Consider the following 21600-nt stretch of genomic DNA (forward strand, 5'->3'; position numbering starts at 1 on the left):
AAAATCCAGACTGTAGGAAACTACTGGATAATCAGATTTCATCAATAAATATGCACACATGTAAGAAAGAAAAGAAATGAAGAGAGGGAAAGAGATATAGAGGAGGAATTTAAATCAGACTAAAAAGCACATTAATCAATTAACAATATGAATGAACTTGTTTGGATGCAGACGATCTTTTGCATTAAATTATGACACCCCTGGACACTTGGGACAATGATGGGGTATTTGATAACCTTAAATAAGTAATTTTTAACTTTTTATAATGATAATTATAAAATGAGGTTTTTTAAATTGAGAGTCCTGTCTATTAGGTCATATTCCAAAATATTTATGAATATAATGAAATGCTATCTGAGATAGGCTTCAAAATTAACAGCTTGTGGGACACTTGGGTGGCTTGCCTGATTGAGCATTTGCCTTCAGCTCATGTCATGATCCCAGGGTCCTGGGATGGAGTTCCACATCAGGATACTTGCTCAAAGGGGAGTCTGCTTCTTCCTCTGCCTGCCACTTGCCCTGCTTATGCAGGTACCCTCTGACAAGAAATAAAATCTTTAAACAAACAAAAAAAATTTTTAAATAAAAAATTAAAAAATTAACAGCTTGGTTATGAATATTTAGGATGAGTGACAAGTACAAGCAAGTTTATTATACTATTCATTTTTCTGTATATATTTGCAATTTTCCAAAGGAATGGGATAAAAATCCTTCTCCTCCTCATCATAAACATGGGGTGAGGGGAGTACATAAAAGAATTAAGAAAACTCAGTTTCTGAGAGATACTAATCTAAGAGATCCAACATGCAATCAATATGCATCCTAAGAAAATCAGCACAAGCGGCGCCTGGGTGGCTTAGTGGCTTAGTGCCTTCAGCTCAGGTCATGATCCCAGGGTCCTGGGATCGAGCCCCACATCGGGCTCTCTGCTCAGCGGGGAGGGAGCCTGCTTCCACCGTCTCTCTCTCTGTCTGCCTCTCTGCCCACTTGTGGTCTCTCTCTGTCAAATAAATAAATAAAAATCCTGTACTAAAAAATCAATTAAATAACTAAATAAATAACAGGCGCCTCTTTTTGCCATATTAAAACATTGAGGAAAAAGAAAAGATTCCAAAAGTTTCAAGAAAAGAAGAACAGGTTACAGCAAACCCTAAGTTGGAAATCTTTAGATTTATCAAGAGCAACACTGGAAGGTGGAAGGTAATATAAAGCTATGCCTTCAAAATTCTCAAGGAAACCGACTAACCACCTAGAATTCTCTATTAAGAGTGATATCAATTTACTTCCCATGCAGCCTTTTTAAACAGGGAAATAGAAGATATATTCTATCAGGAGGGAATGAAACAAATTAAGAAAGACTTGGGATCCCAGAAACAGAAGGATCTAACAAAGGAGAAATAGGAATTTTTCAGAATAGCTACTATACAGAGCTAAAAACAATTTGTCCAGAAAGACACTTAAGAATAAAGGGCTGCAGGAGAGTTGCCCCAAGAAAAGGGGAAGGAGGAACTAATAGATTGTCTCCGGTGGCAATCAACTTTTCTTGTAAAGGAGTGTAGATAATATATACTTTAGGCTTTGAAAGCCATTCAGCCTCTGTTACAACTAACTCAATTCTGCCATTGGAACACAAGAGCAGTCACAGACAATAGCAAATGAATGAGCATGGTTGTGTTCCAATAAAACTTTACTTACAAAAACAGGGAGAGGAAAGGATTTGGCCCCTGGGCCATATTTTGCCTGGACTCCTTCCTTTCTCACCCCTCCTCTCACTGCATAACATATTTGGACACTGCAAGGAATTAGCAGCTCTGGTGGAGAATCAGGGGATAACTTAGGTAGATTAAATTAAAAACTAAGAAAAGTTTAAGAAAATATTTCCTAGTTATAACACAAAAAGCCTGAATCATAAAAGAAAAAACTGGACTTCCTCAAAATTAACAACATCTGGTCTTGGAATAATGCTGGCAAGAAAATGGTAAATATATAATAAATATATATAAACCTAGTTATAAAGGGTAGAAAACAAAAGTAGTAAAAATAACTATAAATATAATAATTAGTTAAGCAATACACAAAAGGATGTAAAACATGACTTCAAAAATATAAAATGTGAGGGAGAGTAAAAATATAAAGCTTTTTAGAATGCACTCAACCTTAAGCTGTTATCAACTTAAACAGTTACAAATACAGTTGTTATATGTAAGCCTCATGGTAACCACAAAGCAAAACAAAAGATACACAAATGGTAAAGATACACAAAGATAAAGAAAAAGGAATTTAAGCGCACCAGTAAATAAATTCTCAAGCCACAAATGGAGAGACCAAGGAAAGAAAGGAACAAAGAGGAGCTGCAAACAGCCAGAATAACAATTTACCAAAAATATGGCAGTTAAATGTATACCTATCAACGTAAATGGACACAACTCTCCAACCAAAAGACAAAGAGTGACAAAATGGATTTAAAAACAAAACCCATCTATATGCTACCTTCAAGAGTCTCACTTCAGATTTAAGGATATACACAAACTGATGGTGAAGGGATGGAAGGTACTCCTTGCAAATGGAAACAGAAAGAAAGCTAGGATAGTTACATTTAGAAAAAAATCAATAAGCAAATATCAACCTTAAACATGTTGGGCCAGGTGGACTTAATAGATATATACGTAACATTCCACCCAAACACAACAGAACCCATTCTTCTGAAGTGCACATGGAACATTCTCCAGGACAGATCATATAGTAGGCCAAAAAATAAATCTTAATAAATTTAAGAAGACTGAAATCCTATCAAGCATTATTTCTGACCACAATGGCATAAAACTAGAGATCAATAACAGGAAGAAAACTGGAAAATTCACAAATTTAACAACATGCTATTGAACAACCAGAGTCAAAGAAGAAATCAAAAGAGAAATAAAAAGAGACTGAAAAGTATGGAAAACAGAACATACAACAAACCAGAACTTGTGGGATACAGCAAAAGCAATTCTAAGATGGAAGTCTGCAACAAATGCCTACCCCAAGAGACAAGAAAAATCTCAAACACTAGCTTCACACCTCAAGCAACTAAGAAAAAAAGAGCAAAGGAAGCCCAAAGTTAGTGGAAGAAAGGGAACAGCAAAAATCAGAGTGGAAAAAAGTGAAATAAAGACTAAAAGGATAATAGAAAAGATCAATGAAACTAATACCTGATTCTTGGAAAAAATAAACTAAAGTGACAAATCTTTAGCTAGATTCACCAAGAAGAAAAAAAGAACTCAAAATCAGAAATGAAAGAGAAGACATTACAACTGATACCATGGACACACAAAGGATTTTAAAGAAATGATTATGAATAAATAACATATAAACAAATTTAACATATAAAAAAATGGATAAATTCCTAGAAACATAAAACTTACCCAAACTGCATTATGAGGAAATAGAAAATTTAACCAGACTGATTACTAGTTAAGAGGTAGCACGAGTAATCAGAAACCTCCCAGCAAACAAATGTCCAGGACCAAACAGCTTCACTGGTGAATTCTACTAAACATTCAAATAATGAATACCAATTGTTCTCAAACTCTTTCAAAAAACAAAAGAGGAAGGAAACCTTCCAAACTCATTTTATATGACCATTATTATTTTGATACCAAAATGAGACAAGGATGCCACAAGAAGAGAAAATTGTAACTGATATCCCTGATGAACATAGATGCAAAAATCCTCAACAGAATATTAGCAAGCCAAATTCAACAATACAAAAGGATCATACAGCAAGATCAAGGGAAATTTATTCAACATCCTCAACTCAGTGTGATAAACCACATTAACAAAATCAAAGATAAATATTATATGATCATTAAAATAGATGCAGAAAAAGCATGACAAAATTTAACATCCATTTATGATAAAAAAAAACTCTCAACAAAGTGGCTTAAAGGGAATGTACCTCAGCACAATAAAAGCCATATACTAAAAGCCTATGGCTAACATTGTAACCAATAGTGAAAAGCTAAAAGCTTTAAGACAAGGATATCTACTCTTATTACTTTTATTCAACATACTATTGAAAATTTGAGCTACAGCAATTAAGCAAGAAAAATAAGTAAAAAGCAACCAAATTAGAAAAGAAGAAAAACTGTCAGTATTTGCAGGTAACAATATTATATGCAGAAAATCCTAAAGGCTCCACCAAAAACCTATTTGAAGGAATAAACTAATTCAGTAGTGTTGTAGGACACAAAATCAGTATACAAAAATCTGTTGTATTTCTATACACTAATAACTAACTACCAGAAATCGAAATTAAGAAAACAATCCCATTTACAACTGAATTAAAAAGAACACCTAGGAATAAGGGTGACTGGGTGGTTCAGTCGTTAAGTGTCTGCCTTCAGATATCAGATAGGGTCATGATCCCAGGGTCCTGGGATGGAGCCCTGCAACAGGGTGCTGGGATGGAGACCTGCAACAGGCTCCCTGCTTAGTGGGAAGCCTGCTTTTTCCTCTCCCACTTCCCCCTGCTTGTATTCCCTCTCTCTCCATCGCTCTCAGTCAAATTAAAAAAAAAAAAAAAAAAAAAAAAAAACCCAAACCTAGAAATAAATAACCACAAAGTTGGGAGAACCTGTACTTTAAGACAGTGATTGAAGAAAACACAAATGAAAAGATATTCCGTGCTAAAGACATTCTGTGTTGGGCACCTGGGTGGCTTAGTCATTAAGCATCTGCCTTTGGCCTGGGTCATGATCCCAGCGTCCCTGGATCCAGCCCCGCATAGCCCCGCATGGCACCGCACCATGCCCCCTCCTCAGCGGGAAGCCTGCTCTTCCCTCCCACTCCCCTTACTAACCTCTCACACTGTGTCTCTCTCTGTCAAATAAATAAAATCTTAAAAAAATAAAAAATTGTATTAAAATGTCCATACTACCTAACGCACTCTACTGAGTTGATGTAATCCCTATCAAAATTCCAACAGCATTTATTTTCCTACAGAAATAGGAAAAACAGGGGCGCCTGGGTGGCTCAGTGGGTTAAGCCGCTGCCTTCGGCTCAGGTCATGATCTCAGGGTCCTGGGATCGAGTCCCGCATTGGACTCTGCTCAGCAGGGAGCCTGCTTCCTCCTCTCTCTCTCTCTGCCTATTTGTGATCTCTCTCTGTCAAATAAATAAATAAAATCTTTAAAAAAAAAAAAAAGAAATAGGAAAAACAATGCTAAAATCTGTATGGAACAAAATAACACAAACTCATAGATACAGAAAAAGACTGGGGGCTACTAGAAATGGGGAGTAAAGAGTGACCAAATGAGTGTCAGGGTCAAAACGTACAACCTTCCAGTTACAATATAAATAAGTCCTGGGGATGTGATGAGTAGCATGAGGACCATAGTTAATAATACTAAATGTTATGTATTTGAAAGTTGCTAAGAGAGTAAATCTTAAAGTTCTCATCACAAGAAAACAAATTTTTCTGATTACATAACAGATGTTAACTATACATACTGTGATAGTCACTTGGCACTATGGTGTATGATATAGGACATTGATATAGGACAGATACACAATACACACATAGAGGATTACTACCCAGAACTCTCAAAGAACTCTATCAAGAATGCTCAAAGCTCACTAATAATAAAACACGCAATCCAAATAAAAAGCCGAAAGACCCAAAGAGTTGAGAAATACTGATAGCAAATGAGTACATAAAAGATGTTCAACTGGGGCGCCTGGGTGGCTCGGTGGGTTAAGCCGCTGCCTTCAGCTCAGGTGATGATCTCAGGGTCCTGGGATCGAGCCCCACATCAGGCTCTCTGCTCAGCAGGGAGCCTGCTTCCCTTCCTCTCTCTCTGCCTGCCCTCTCTGACTACTTGTGATCTCTCTCTCTCAAATAAATAAATAAAATCTTTAAAAAAAAAAAAAAGATGTTAAACTTCATTAGTCATTAGAAAAATGCATATTAAAACTTCAACAAGATACCACTACACACCTATTGGAATGGATCAAAAATCCTACAGAATCAAATGCTGATGAGGACGTGGAGCAACAAAAACTCTCATTTGTGCAAATGGAAATTTAAAATAAAATAACAACTTAGGCAGTTTCTTTTAAATATACACCTTTCGTTTAACCAGTAATCCCCTTTCTGAGTATTTATACATTAGAAATAAAGATACAGATTTACAAAAAAAAAAAAAAAAAAAAAAAAAAACTAAACACAAATTTTTATAGCACCTTAGTAACTGCGCAAAACTGTAAACAACCCAACTGCCCATCAACTGGTGAATGGAAAAACAAAATATGGTACCTCCACGCTGTGATGTACTATTCACCAATAAAATGGTATAAATTACTTTTATATGGACAATAGATGATTCTCAAAAGCTTTAGCTAAGTGAAAGGAGGATTCATTTAACTAAATATATTTGATTCAATTTACATTACATTCTGGGAAAGGCAAAAACACATGGACATACATCAGATCACCGATTGTCAGAGGCTCAGGAAAGACTATGGAAGAGCAACAGAAAACTTCTGGGGTGATATTAATTGTGGTGGTACTTACAGGACCATAAAAATTTGTCAAAATTCAAAGAACACACACAAAAAATTCAAAGAACATTTTTCCATGTCTGTTATTCTTCCATAAACCCAAACCCTCAAACTCAAGATGTTCATCCTTCCGCAGTATCCCACATCTCAGCAAATATCAACATCCAGAGTTCCTCAAGCCAGAAATTTTATTCTTTCTTGATATCTGACTCTCCTCTACAAATCAATCCAATCAATAAGTCCTGTCTTTATCTTCTAGCCAATTCTTGAATTCACTGACATCACCCTAATCCAACCCACCACCTCTTACCTGATCACTGCCATAGCTTCCTAAGTGACTGCCTGTATCCTCCTTTGACCCCTTGATACATGTCACATACCACGACCAATGTAAACTTTCCAAAACACAAATCTGATTATTTCATACACTCGGCTTAAAATCCTTCAAAGACTCTAACTTACAATCTTTAGCAGGTATCTTATATTTTATTGTTTAATTAAAAAAAATTCTCTAATTTATCACTCTGACATCTTTCCCATAAAAGTTGGTAAATATTTTAATAATATTCTGATGACAAAGATTTTAAAACAAGTTATCAGTTTTAAGAGAAAAGCTAAGTAGCCTACGGTAAAGATGAGAATAAAAAAGTAATCAGGAAAATCAAACTGTTAATCTATTTAGATTTCCAATAGAAATGTTCTAAAATCTTGGGGCACCTGGGTGGCTCAGTCAGTTAAGTGTCTGCCTTCGGCTTGGGTCATGATCCCAGGATCCTGGGATGGAGCCCCGCATCGGGCTCCCTGCTCAGCGGAGAGCCTGCTTCTCCCTCTCCCCGCCTCTGTGCCTACTTGTGCTCACTCTCCATCTCTCTGTCAGATAAATAAAATCTTTTTTTTTTTTTTTAAAGATTTTTATTTATTTATTTGACAGACAGAGATCACAAGTAGGCAGAGAGGCAGGCAGAGAGAGAGGAGGAAGCAGGCTCCCCGCTGAGCAGAGAGCCCGATGCGGGACTCGATCCCAGGACCCTGGGATCACGACCTGAGCCGAAGGCAGAGGCTTTAACCCACTGAGCCACCCAGGCGTCCCAGATAAATAAAATCTTAAAAGTAAAAACAATGTTCTAAAATCTCTTTTAAGTTTTTCTCCTCACTACACGTACCTCATTCCTCAGAACATTAAAAGCTGACCTGTCACTTAACTTTCCAGTGAGTTTTAGGTTTCTGAGGCTGAAAGAGAGCTCCAAAAGAACATGTTACTACCAAAAGTACGATGTGTTAACACAGCCTGACGAAACTGTTTTAAAAACAAATTTACAAATAATAGCAGAAATAAAAAACATAACTTTGCCAAGATGGGTGGATCTTAATTTGAAGCAATATTGTTCTTCATTTGGATATTTTTCTTTCTTTTTTTTTTTTTTAAAGATTTTACTTATTTATTTGATGAGAGAGAGCACAAGTAGACAGAGCGTCAGGCAGAGGAAGAGAGAGAAGTAAGCTCCCCACTGAGCAGAAAGCCTGATGTGGGGCTTGATGCCAAGACTCTGGGATCATGACCTGAGCCAAACAGACACTTAACCAAGCCACTCAGGCACCCATGAACATTTTTCATATAAAGAACTGATTTGGATAATTACATTTCAGCAGATAAAGCAGTAAAAGATTCTCAAAACTTTCCATTTTAGGTAGAGAACTGATATACACAATTGGATAAATATTTTACCTGAAGTATAAACTATTTTAGTAAAACATATAACCATGTTTAACATGTTGATGAAAGTGACTACACTTTAATTACTGATAAATGCTTTAGTATGCCACAGTTCAGTTGACTTCCAAAAGTATGATTTACGAACAATGTAAAAGGCTAGAAACTTAATATTGTGATTCTTTTTTAAAGATATATTTGAGAGAGAGTCCACATGTGCATGCACACATACATGGTGGGAAAGGGGCAGAGGGAGAGGTAGAGAGTCTCAAGCAGACTCTGCACTGAGAGTAGAGCTCCATGCAGGACTCGAGCTCACCATCTTCAGATCATGACCTGAATGAAAAGCAACAGTTGATGCTTAACCAACTAAGTCACGAAGGCACTCTGTAACTCTCTTTTCAGCAAAAAAAAAAAAAAAAAAGAGATAGAGAAAAACAAAACTACCAAATAATGACTTTTTACTTCAGTATTAATCACTACTGCCAAAAATTTGGCCAGTCCAAAAATTACAATACTGGGACCTCAATTAATTTCAGGTACTCAATATACCATAATTAGCTTTTCAAATGATATTTAGTGGGCTTAGAGCAGGTTATATTCTAATTAATATCATTATAATTAATATAATTTGAAAGCAAATACTTGAGGCCCCATACAGGACATTATTAACTTGCAGTATTTTTCATTTGCATAGAAAATGCTACCTCTACTACACACTGACTAAAAATGCTTCTGTCGTTTCATATTAAAATAAGCTCCGGGGCTCCATGAGGCTGCCTGGGTGGCTCAGGGGGTTAGCCTCTGCCTTCAGCCCAGGTCATGATCTCAGGGTCCTGGGATTGAGTCCCGCATCGCGCGCTCTGCTAGGCAGAGACCCTGCTTCCTCTTCCCTCTCTCTCTGCTCACCTCTCTGCCTACTTGTGATCTCTCTCTCTGTCAAATAAATAAAATCTTTAAAAAAAAAAAAAAAAGCTCCAAGGTTGCATCTAAACAATTTCATCTTACTGTATTCAAATGAGTGAGCCAATAGAGTCAAAAGATATCTTTGTTATCTGATGAGGCATGGGGTACAATGCTTTTTGTTGCAACAAGATTTGATCCATGGAGCTATTAGTACTCCACAAATGTCATTTCCATCATCTGTTTAAAAAAAAAAAAGACAAGACAGAAGTAGGGGAAAAAGAGTAAAGAGAAATACAGTAGACTCTCATCAACCTCAGTTGGCAAAAAGTATATTGCAGGAAGAAAACCCTTAAGTCTCAAAGAAAAAGAAGGATAATGGGGAGTAAGTAATGTATTTATACTACAATATGTAAGTTGTAGAAGGCAAATGCTTCCAAAATAAACCCATCTGACCAGAATTAAAGTCCATTTTCTCTTCAAACTTGAGATTCTCTCCCAAGTCTCTACAGACTGTACTTCTCAAGTTTTCACACTGCTCTCATTAGTATGCAGTTTAATGTCCCTTTTACTTGCTTTCTCTTTTTTTCTTAATATTTAGGCAAAGAATTTAAGACACCAACCAGCCTTTAAAAAAGAAAAGAAAAGAAAACCATTCTCATATACCTATCTCAAATAAGTTATAAAACTTAAGTTTGTCTAATTCCCTCAAAGGCAGGCAAGCTCACACACTGCCATGCATGCTAGACAAAGCTGTGACCAACAAGCCTTTTCACAAATAATTACATGATCCAGGGCACAATTTTTCCTAGGCCTGATCTTCTACCCAAACATTAAAAAGGGTTACCCTAATCATTCTGTCTTTGCACTACCCAAAGAATTGCAGTATTTGTTATCCTATTCTTTGAGAGCTAAATTAAATCACATATATTTAAAAATCTTGGATTTAAATCTTTTCTCACAAATATAGGCTAAGATGTTAAGATTAATAGTAATTTGCTTTTCTGAGTTGTTTGTTATGGGTTACATAGTTTTTATGGATGATGGAATCACATACTAATCAGCTTCTACTGGTTTATTATTGGCTGTAATAAAATTCAGATTCCTTGCTTCTCTTCCAATTCCTACCAACTTTATCACTATTTCTCAACTGGTCCTTTTTTCCATTCAAATTAATATACCTGGGAGCTGCTATATATTAATTCCCACTTAAATCCTGACAAAGCTCTAGAAGACACAGACATGAGAGAATAAGAAAAGGGGATATGGCTACAGCGGGTATACAACAACTTTGCTGACTACCTCCTGTTTAAAATTCCAAAAACAGCATGGACAACACAACCTCTTACAATTCCATTCTTTCACTTAAGTGTCCATTAAGGTAAAGAATAAAGGCAATCCCTCTCCCACTGCCCCTCCCCCTGCTCATGCTTGCACGCGCACTCTCTCTCTCTCTCAAATAAATAAATATTTTAAAAAAAATAAAGACAATCCAACACACAAGTTATAAAAAAGAAATAAAAATGATACCAATTCTCCTACAGGAGAGACCTGAAACAGGGTGTACTTTGCCCATGACTTATAATCATCATAACAGCATCTAACTACAGAGTTGTTAATAATAATAATAGCAAATTTTTATTGGCTTGCATATATTCCAGAAACCATGCTAAACACATTTTATACATTATCTCATCAATTCCATAGAATAACTCTAAAATGACTATTTTAAAGATAATAATGTTTTAAAGAGACAGAGATTTAGAAAATTTGGGTAAAATACATACATAACTGTTAACTAGCAACCCTTGAATCTGAATCCAGATCCATCTGGCTTTAAGATGAAGCTCTTACCCCTGTTCTCTACTGCATTTATTATTTGCCATTGTAAAAACTAGAGTTGGCTCAGAGGAAGTGGATGAGATGACAGTTCAGCCTTCTAGAAGCAGACAAGTCCCACCTAAAAGGCTGAATATCTTAAGATGGTGGAGGAAGTTTCTGCCAGATGTCAAAACATTAAGAAAGAGGGGCACCTGGGTGGCTCAGTCAGTAGAGCATGTGACTCTTGATCTCAGAGTGAACTCATGATCTCAGGTTGAGAGTTTAAGCCCCACATTGGGAATAGAGTTTACTTAAAAAACAAAACAAAACAAACACGCCATCCATGAGAAAGAAAGAGAGGAAAGAAGGAAGGAAAACACTGGTCTCAAAAATGAAAAAGTGTGAATCAAGAAACTAGTATGCTAAACTGGCTCTGTCAATGACAGTGTGATCCCAGACTAGTTGCTATTTCATTTTCTCCATCTGCACAACATAAAAAGGCAATGTTTATAAATACTTTCCAAGTTTGCTGGGTAATGCTAAGTTTAGGTAGTATTATTCTCTACCATTTTCTGTAATTTAAGTTTTCCATCCATGTTTTTGACTCTAATGAAGACCAAAACTGTACCATTACTGAAATCTTTATGCCTTTACTCTTTCTCATACTTTATTCCCATATATCAATTAAACAGGCTTTCTTTCATTCCATTTTTCTTATAAGCAGTTCATTTTAATGTTTACCTATTTCAGATAGGAAAAAATGCAATTCCTTTCATCATAATGCCACACCATTTCCTTAATCCTTGATTACCTTCTTTATAACTAGTTTTTAGCCCTCTAAAATTTAACTTCCAAACTAGCCAAAGTTTGGGCATATCTAAGTGCCAACATAAAGCCATCTATTGATAATCCACACAAAATACACTGTCCTTACTTACATGCAAACCTTAACTCAAAATGGAAGAAAGGCCTATACTTAAGATCTAAACATATAAAAATAGAAAATTCATAGAAGAAAACACAGCAGGAAAGCTTTGGCATCGGATTTGGGAATGATTTCTTGGATATGATACCAAAAACACAAACAAAAGAAAACACAGATAATTGGTCTTCATCAAAATTTAACTTTCATGCATCAGAGGACACTATCAAGAGTGAGAAAATCCACAGAATGAGAGAAAACATTTACATTTTTTTAATATGTATAAATATCCTATATAAAGAATACCTTAACAACAATAACAAATTTTGAAATGGGCAAAGATCCTGAATAGACACCCCCCCAAAGATACACAAATAGCCAACTAGCACATAAAAAGATCTTTAACGTCACAAGTCATTAGCGAAATGTAAATCCAAAATACAATGAGATGCCACTTCACACCTAGTAAGATGTCTATTATCACAGCACTCAAACAAGCCAAAAATGGAAAGTAACTAATGTTGGTGAGGATGTGGAGAAATTGGAATCCTCGTGTAATGCTGGTAGGAAATGTAAAATGGTGCAGCCACCATAGAAAACATTTCAGTATGCTCTCAAAAAACCAACTACAGAATTACCATATGAGAGCACCAATCGCTCTTCCAGGTATTTACCCAAAGGAAACGAAAAGCAGGGAATGGGAAAGATACTTCTGTTACAACATTTGCGGCAGCATTATTCACAATAGTCAAAGGTGGACAGGACTCAAATGCCCATTAACAGACGAATGGATAAGCAAAATGCAATACACATAAAAGGAATACTAATAATTCATAATAAAGGAGTAAATTCTGATACAAGGTACAGCATGGATAAACCCCCAAAACAGTATGTCAAATAAGATAAACCAAACAAAAAAGAACAAATATAATATGATCTTCCTTTTATATGGTAACAAAGGAGACAAATTCATAAAGACAAAAAGTAGACAACAGATTACTAGGTGCTGGCAGGAGAGACAATGGTGAGTTATTGCTCAATGGTTGCAGTTTCTATTTGGGATAATAAAAAAGTTTTGGAAACAGATAGTGGTGATCATTGTGAAGACACTGTAAGTAAAATTACTGCTAGTGAACTGTACACTTAAAAATGGTTAAAATGGGAAATTTTCTTATGTATATCTTACCACAATTAAAAAAATAAATAAATACAAAAAAAGGTACTGTCCTGGGGCCCCTGGGTGGCTCAGTGGGTTAAGCCTCTGCCTTTGGGCTTTCTGCTCAGCGGGGAGCCTGCTTCCCCCACTCTCGCTGGCTGCCTCTCTGCCTACTTGGGATCTCTCTCTCTCTGTCAAATAAAGAAATAAAATCTTTAAAAAAAAAAAAAAAGGTACTGTCCTTCTCAGTGTTTAAAATCCAGATCATACGGACAACAAAGTTCTGATGCAAAAGAAATATCTAAATCTCAGTGCAAAGTGATTTCTAAAAATTTTTTAAATGTAATTAAACAATACTTAGAACTACAAAGATAAAATATGATTAATTTTGGTTTATACAGACTTTTACCAAATAAAAGAAGTATTCTGAAAGCTAGCTTAGCATGTTTTTTAAGGTTCAGGACTATTTGGGGATCTTCCTGAACATCACTATAATTCATTATTCTAGTAACTTCATACCAAAGTATGCTCTATTTCTCAATGTCAGAAAATAGTAATTATAAACAAAAGGGGACAGCTAGCATAAACTCTATAGTGTTTGGAATCAGAGTTATCGGTATGAACTCATAGTTTTTAACAAATGCACACATGGATTAAAAAGATACACAAATAAACATGGATGTTTGTGTATGTGTGAGTTAATGTGTATATATACACATATATTTCTAGCTCTGTCTGCTAAGAAGGCCTAATAGGGAGCAATGACACCTCAGTAGCAATATATGCACACATCACATCCAGATCTTGGTTTCTAAATATCATCTCCAATAGCAAGAACCAGAGCTCCTAGGACTAATGACTGATTCTAGGTCTCAGCAGAAAAATGGAAGATAAACCTAGAAAATGTTATCATGTCAGGAAAAAAAAAAAAAAAGCTTTCCTAAAGAAAAGAGAATGGGGGCACGGTGAAAAAACAAAGAGTCAATCTGAAGACCATACCTGGAACCATCTGACAACAAAATAATGACAGCATTAAATTATAAACCATAGAATAAAACAAGTATCCATGACTCAATACTAACATAAACAAATTACTAAATAAACAAGAAGGGGCAGGTCTTCCCTACAGAAAAATTCCAATTAATAAATGTAGAAGGAAATGAGAAAAACAAGATCACTATCAGGTGAACACCATTATAGTAATTGTTACAGGCAAGATCTACCAAAGAATACTGAAAACAAATGGGCAAAGGTTTGAGGAGAAAAGGGATAAACGCACAGTTTCAAAGAATCTCCCCAAGATTCCTTGTAATTACAAAGACAAAAATGGTGACTTTACAAGTAGAGAAATCTGACAGACATGGCATCCACCATATGAGAATTAACATCACCTCAAACAGGATATACTGACATCCTGCACTCAACATCAATAATGTTGAATGTAAGACTCAACATTACACTGCACATTACTTCTATAGCATTTTTGTCAAAAATGCAAAACTTCAATAAATCAGGAAAACATCAGACAAAACCAAACTGAGAGACATTCTACAAAATAAACAACCACACACTCATCACAAGTGTGAAGGTCATAGAAGAAAAAAAGACTATTATAGATAAGACTAAGGAGACACAATAACTAAATGCAATGTAAGATTTTGGACTGAATCCTGAAACAGAAAAAGGACATTATTGGAAAAACTAGTAAAATTCAAATAAGGTCTGTAGTTTAGTTAACAGTATTGTCCGAATGTTAATTTCCAGTTTTAATCACTGTACTCTGGTTGCATAAGTTATTAACATTAGGGAAAGCTGGGTGAAAAGTACCTGGGTGAAGGTACAGATTTCAAAATTTTAAAAAAAAATTGTTGAAGTATCCTATACATTTTCTCCCTCAAGTGAGTTAAAACAAAGTTGAGAAACTCAATAAGTATTTACATAGAGTAAGTAAATCCAACATTTCAATATATGAAAAGCAACCTATGTTGAAACAAGACTTTAGTCATTAAGAGATACTTATGTATTTATAGGTGCTAGAGATGCTATCTTCAAGAAACTTATAGCTGGTAAGAGAAACAAAAACAATAAATTGTCAACTTCGTTGATAAAAAAATTCTGACACACAATCAGGCTACAATCCAATGATTAAATAACAAGAGTAACATCATTTATGATATTAAAGTATATAAATGAAAATCATTTAGATAACTAAAATCTTCAAATAAAACATTAACACCTATACATTTACAGAATTTAAGTTAGCCTAACACTCACTACACATATTTCAAATGGTAGTCTTATAAGTAATTAGTGTCTAATGCTTCAAAAAGTACTATTAAATATTTTCCATTAAAGATTCTATTTCTTCAACCTAAAAAGCTAGTAGCTTACTTTAATCTCCAGCAAAAAAGAAAAAAAAAAAAAAAGAGAGAGAAGTAAGGATAACAAAAATGACCTCAAAAATCAAACTGAACGAAACAATTCTTAAATCAAGTACAATCTCAGGGGCGCCTGGGTGACTCAGTCAGCTAAGCACCTGCCTTTGACTCAGGTCATAATCCCAGGGTCCTGGGATCAAGCCCTGCATGAACAGGTCCCTGCTCAAAGGGACGCCTGCTTCTCCCTCCCTCTCTGTGCTCTTTCTCTCTCAAGTAAATAAAGAAAATCTTTAAAAAAAAACAATCTCAGAAAAAAACAGATATATTTATATACCAAGTGACTGGCTAATAAAGACAGCTAACTGAAAATAAAAATGTCAACGAACATATAAAGCATTATAATTATATATTCATTAAAAAATATTCCCTCTCTCCTCCTCTGGGTAGGTCAATCAACAGGGTTCAACTGCACCCCAAAAGTTATAGCAGATGCTAATGATCTTAACCCTACTCAGTCTCAAAACTTCTAAGGATCAAAAGACCTACACTGTTCTAGTCTCTCCAATAAGCCTTCCCAAACACAAAGTGGTAACAGAGGATGACTCTAAATATTCTTAAAGATAATAATACAAGGATTATGCTAACATCTGCAATATAATAGAAACATTACTGTTAAGATTCAAACCCAGGCAAAGAGCCAGATCACTCTGAACAGATACACTGATTAGCTGATTACTGAGCAAGGATTCAGTCACACATCTCAAGTATCAATAACTTGTTATAAATCTCTAACATTCTAAATTTCTGCCTGTTTTTCCTAAACATAACAACAACCAGTTAAAAGTCTTTATAATATTAAGATTCCAGGGCTGATCCTGTCATCAATTTTCTTGAATTTACTTGACAGTAGATACATGAAAACACTGCCTTCAATTATAATCAGACATTTTCCGATATATAAAGAGAACAGGCCGCTAAGAAAGGTGAAACACAAAAGAAACAGTGCAAACTTTTGTAAAAAGTCTCATAAAAAGTAACAGCTCTTTAAACAACACCACATCTGTAGGTCCAAAACTCAGCAGGGACCAACTGAGAAAATGCTGCAGTATTCCAGGGCTTTCTCCACTTCTCTCTATATTCTTTCCTTAGTTGGTCTCAACCTGTTTCATAACTTAAACACCATTTCATACTCTAAAAAAAATACAAGGAGTCAAGGCAGGTGAAGTATGCTACCATTTTGACAAAGTGGGGAGAATATATACATATTTTCTTTATATGTGCATAAAATATATCTTTGGAAAGGTATGTAAGAAATCATGAACCCTTTTTAGCACCACAAAAATTGGGTGTTACAGGATACAAGAAATAGGGGAGATTTTCACTCTGTACCTCATCAAACATTTTAAGTCTTGAATCATGTGAATGTAGTTTTTATTCAAAACATAAATAAACCAACAGATAAGTGCTGATGATGCCCGATCTCTTTTTTCTTTCCTCACCAGAATTTAAGTCCCATGAAGACAGAGATTTTATCTATGTTTTCACTACTACATTCCCACTGCCAGGTCCACTGCTGGTGCTTGAAAAACATTTGTTGAATGAATGACTTCTTAATCACTTCAGTAAACTCCAGATGGTATATCGAACTGCCTACTTCTTAACTCCACTTGAACATCTAACATGTCCTACTTAACATGTCTTATCTAACCTTTTCCCCATATAACATGCTTCCCTCACCACTTTCTCATCTCCATACCAGCATCACCACCCTCTAGCTGAAGTCCAAACACCAGGAATCACCCCTGTCCCAACCAACTACACTTTCATGCAAGCCTCAAGTTCAATCAATGCCGTTAGCTCCAAAATGAAGCTCAAAAATCTTTAACCTGATCTAACATGCTAGTCACTAAGCTACCATAGCCTTCTAACTGGTCTCTCTGCTTCTTTTCTCCTCTTATCCAGTTTTCCCTGCAGTCAGATTGTCAATCTGACCAGAGCAATTTCAGTTTCACAAAAATTCCAATAGCTTTTCCATGTACTTTAAGAATAAAATCCAAACTCCTTGGGACAAAAAGACCTCACCAGATCTGGCCCTTGGCTATAACCTAACTTCTTATCCCCCACTAGGGTCCACATGCACTGAGCTTCTTCAGTTTACTGACCCCAAGCTTGACAACACCTCTGAGAACTTCCCTGTGCTGTTCTCTCAGAAAGGAATACTCTCCCCTCAGACTTCAAAAGGCTAAACCCTTCTGACTTACTTGTCAGGTATTAGGTCAAAGCACACCTCAGAGAGGTCTTTTTCCCAACCACAGCATCTGAAGTAGTCTTCTCTCAGTCACTACCACAACTTTCCATTTTATTTCCTTTATTGCACTTAATAATTCTCTGAAATTATTTTTATTCCTTATGTCTTATCAGTCTCTCCTCCCCCACCAGAACTGAAGCTCTAGAAGGACAGAAACTTCACCTGTCTGGCTTATTGTTGTATCCCTAATGCCCACAATAATACTTGATATATGAACCAGGTACTTAAATATTTAACTGATAGAGAAGGCAAACTGACTTTAAAGAAGGTCCACAATATTTAATTTAATAACAAACTGGTGAGGATAAAAGACATGGATAAACCATCTTAACTTCCATAAAATACCGAAAATCAACAGAGGCTGGAGAGTGAAATAAGATTATTTCAGATGCTTCTGAACATTCAAATACATAGAAAAGGTATTTTTCACACACTATGTGCATGCACACTGTGACACTGCTACAGGGAAACTAAATTATACACAGCATCTGAAAAGAAAAAAAGGGTAACTCAAAACACTGTGTACATCTGTAATTTCACCTCTGAGTCTTTCAGAAGGGTCTTTCAAACACCGTATTTGGGTAAGAGAGGCAAAGTATAATCAATTTGTCTGCCTTGGAAAGGAATCTGAGATTCTAAAGGATAGGGTATAGCCTTTTGAGTGTTTTAAATACCTATTAGGCAGTCAGTAGTCAATGAGAACAAAGTGATTATTTCCCATATTTTACTCTGAATGTACATTTGGGAAAGATGTAGTTCAAAGAATTTTATACTGTCAAGTCAAAGCTCCTACAGTGAATGGTAATATCTTCAAATCTTATCTATTCTAGTTACTAATCTAATTATGTTCAAAATGTAAACTTACACGGTACCACCCATCAACTGGCAATAGTAATCCCTGAAGGAAAGGGAGATGATTTGACAATAACAGTGTGCAATTCACGGATGTTTTATTTACATGCACATATCGGTGGGGTTGTAGGGAATGGTCCAGACTCCCTAGTGTGTAAGTGCTCTGAGAAGTCTAAGGATCTTATTTCACTAGACCCTAAGTGTAGAGACAGGTCTGGAGTGCACGTAGGTTACTCCTCCCCATAGCTATCAATCTTCGCTGTCTGCGGAAACAAAAGTGAAAATACTCGTGGCAAGGATTTAAGAGACTGATGCCCCCACACACACCCCCAAACACAGAGTTGTGTATGCGTGTGAGCTCGTAAACAAGCAGAAGAGTACACGCACTCTCACCTTCCCTCCTTCGGAAGAAAATGGGGCCGAGGGAGGGGCGGCCAAGGCCGGGTAGGGGAGGCCCGGGATCCAGTCCAGGGGGTGCCGGGCTTACGGGTCAGCGCTCCGGGGAGCCGGGGTCACTTACGGGACACCATCTTCCCCCGCCGCCCCCCTTCCATCCCTCTCCCCTCCCCCCCTCTTCGCCCCCAACTCCTTTCCTCCGCCCCATCCCCGCCACCCATTAACCGGGAAGGGAAGTTTCCCGGAGCCTGCAGCCCGGCTCCCCGACCCTCAGCGGGGTTACCTTCTGCAGAAGCGGGACAAGGGACAGGGGATAAGGGGAGGGGGAGGCAGCCCGAAGGAGTGAAGGACGAAGCCCCCGGCGAGGAAGGTGGGCGGCGGCGGCGGCGGCTGTCAGCTCGCGTTCCCCTGCTCACAGCGCTGCCATTACTGTGCGCCGAGGCCGCCTCCCCGGCCGGCCGCCGCCACCGGCCCAGGAGACACGGGGGGTGGGGAGGGAAGCCTGGGGAGCCCGCGCGCCGGGCGCTCACCTGCCACAGCGGGAACACAGCAAAGCTCAAGGCCGCCGCCGCTCCCGGACGGGACAGGGGCGGCGGGGAGAGGGAAAAGGGGAGTAGGACGCGCTGGTTACGGGATCCGTAAAACAACCGGCCTCTGGACCCGGCTTTCCCCCCCCAACACACCCTTCGGGCTCCTTCTTCCGCTACCTCCAAATCCCCCCTCAGAAAGCAATGGTAGAGTCCGCGTTACGGCAAGCGCTGGGGCCCGATTTAGTGCAATTGCGAAGGGCCGCGGAAATCAGTATTCAAAGTGACTTCTTGCGGTATTCCCGGTTAAGGAGACAATCACGGTTCGCTGAGCCCAAGAGACTCAATACCTACCAAGTTTTGGCACTACTAGTAACCATATACCAGAAAGGTGTTTTCAACAAAAGCGCGTTCCCTTTGAGTTGTTTGAAATCCATGTGAATATTCTGAGACCTACAACCTCCTAGCCAACACTACCATGGGCTTTTCAAATTGTCAAAAATATGTTAGCAAAACTATGTTCCCCTCTGATATACATCTTTTCTAGTGGGTCTGTCTATAGATAAATACTGAGACATAACTATATTTTAAATAAAGGAACTTCTCTTCACAGTCTTCACCACTGAGTCCCCACCTCCCCAAAGCCACTACCACATCAGTCTAAAAGGTGTTAATTCCTTAATTTTAACAAGTAATGTTCAAAAAAATGTAGGCTCACCTATCTCCTCCTCATATACACAGAGCCACAGAGAACAAAAGCCTGGATTTATTCCTTATTTGCTTTCACATCCACAAGATCTTGGAGTCTTGTTATTCAAACTTTCTCCCTTCCAACCCTCTTTTTCAAAACTATTTGTACCAACCCTTTAAGGTCCATTAAAAATCCTGTTTGCTTGCTTGCCCATGACTGCATCTCTCTGATATTCTCAAATAAACCTATCTTTTGCTGGTAAAATAACTGGCGGTTTGAGTTGTAAGATTAACAATCGCTTAAAGACTTTAGTTCTATTAATAAATGGGACTTTTTGATAATGTATGATGAGATGTCACCATATGAAAGGTCTACATGACACAGTGGACCAATATTTTCCAAATGACCAATGCAGGCCATTAAAAAGTCATGCATGGATAAAGGATCCATTCAAAGTGCCAGGTAGACCAATGGATAGATCAATATATGCATGTGTGTATGCGTGTTGCACACACATAGAAACAAAGTACAAAAGATTCCCTTATATGATTTCAGATTCTTCATTGCAAATTACCTTTAAGAAATTACCACTTAACAAATGTTCTGTAACATCAGAGAAGAATATCCACATTTAACGGGAAAGACTATTAAAGGTCTCCTAGTTTTTTCATATTCTTGAATCATAGGGAAGTTTTTATTAAGTCAGATATTAAAGACATATGCAAAAAATGTAAAGCCATGTCAAGATAAGTAGAATATCTTAAAATAGTTCTTTTTCTGGTTTTTTTTTTAAGATTTAATTTATTTATTTGACAGAGAGATACACAGCAAGAGAGAGAACACAAGCAAGGGAAGTGGGAGAGGGGGAAGCAGGCTTCCCATGGAGCAGGGAGCCCCATGTGGGGCTCAATCCCAGGATCCTGGGATCATGACCTGAACTGAAGGCAGATGCTTAATGACTGAGCCACCCAGTGCCCAAAATGGTTATTTTTCATATAAACATGTGATGTATGTTAAACTGTTTGCATTTACTACTTTTTAAGTTAATAATTGGGGTTTTAAAATTTCTTCTTACTTCTAACATGGTAACTAGTGCTAGATATAAACCACATAAGTATAAGCTTTTTGAGTCCCTCAATAATTTGGAAGAGTGTTAAGAGGTCCAGAGACCAAGAAGATTGAGAACAGATGCCCTAAGTCATGAACTTCCCCGTCCTTCCACTTTCCTTTTAAACTCTAGCTGGAGATAGGAATTATCATGAAGGGTGCCAAACATGAATCACTATAACACCCCCTATTTCTTTTTTTTTTTTTTTTTTACATTTTATTTACTTATTTGAAAGAGAGAGAGAGAGAACAGAAGCAGAGGGAGCCGCAGAAGGAGAGGGAGAACAG

The 21600-nt window shown here is 37.2% G+C and overlaps 1 protein-coding gene across 3 annotated transcripts in view; it reads right to left on the reverse strand.

The window, feature by feature from the left end:
* CUL2 (cullin 2) overlaps positions 1-19695 on the reverse strand; it is a 101956-nt gene extending 82261 nt beyond the window's left edge. Inside the window, exon 1 of one of the 3 annotated variants that reach the window (XM_059404394.1) lies at positions 19518-19695. The gene's annotated coding sequence lies outside the window, so the exon portion shown is untranslated. Of the gene's footprint in view, positions 1-18984; positions 19129-19270; positions 19455-19517 lie in introns of those variants that run through there. The other 2 variants (XM_059404393.1, XM_059404395.1) reach the window with 2 other exon arrangements.
* Positions 19696-21600: the final 1905 nt, after the last annotated feature.

Source organism: Mustela nigripes, chromosome 6, assembly GCF_022355385.1.
Source record: "Mustela nigripes isolate SB6536 chromosome 6, MUSNIG.SB6536, whole genome shotgun sequence".
In the NCBI taxonomy this organism is placed as follows: Eukaryota; Metazoa; Chordata; class Mammalia; order Carnivora; family Mustelidae; genus Mustela; species Mustela nigripes.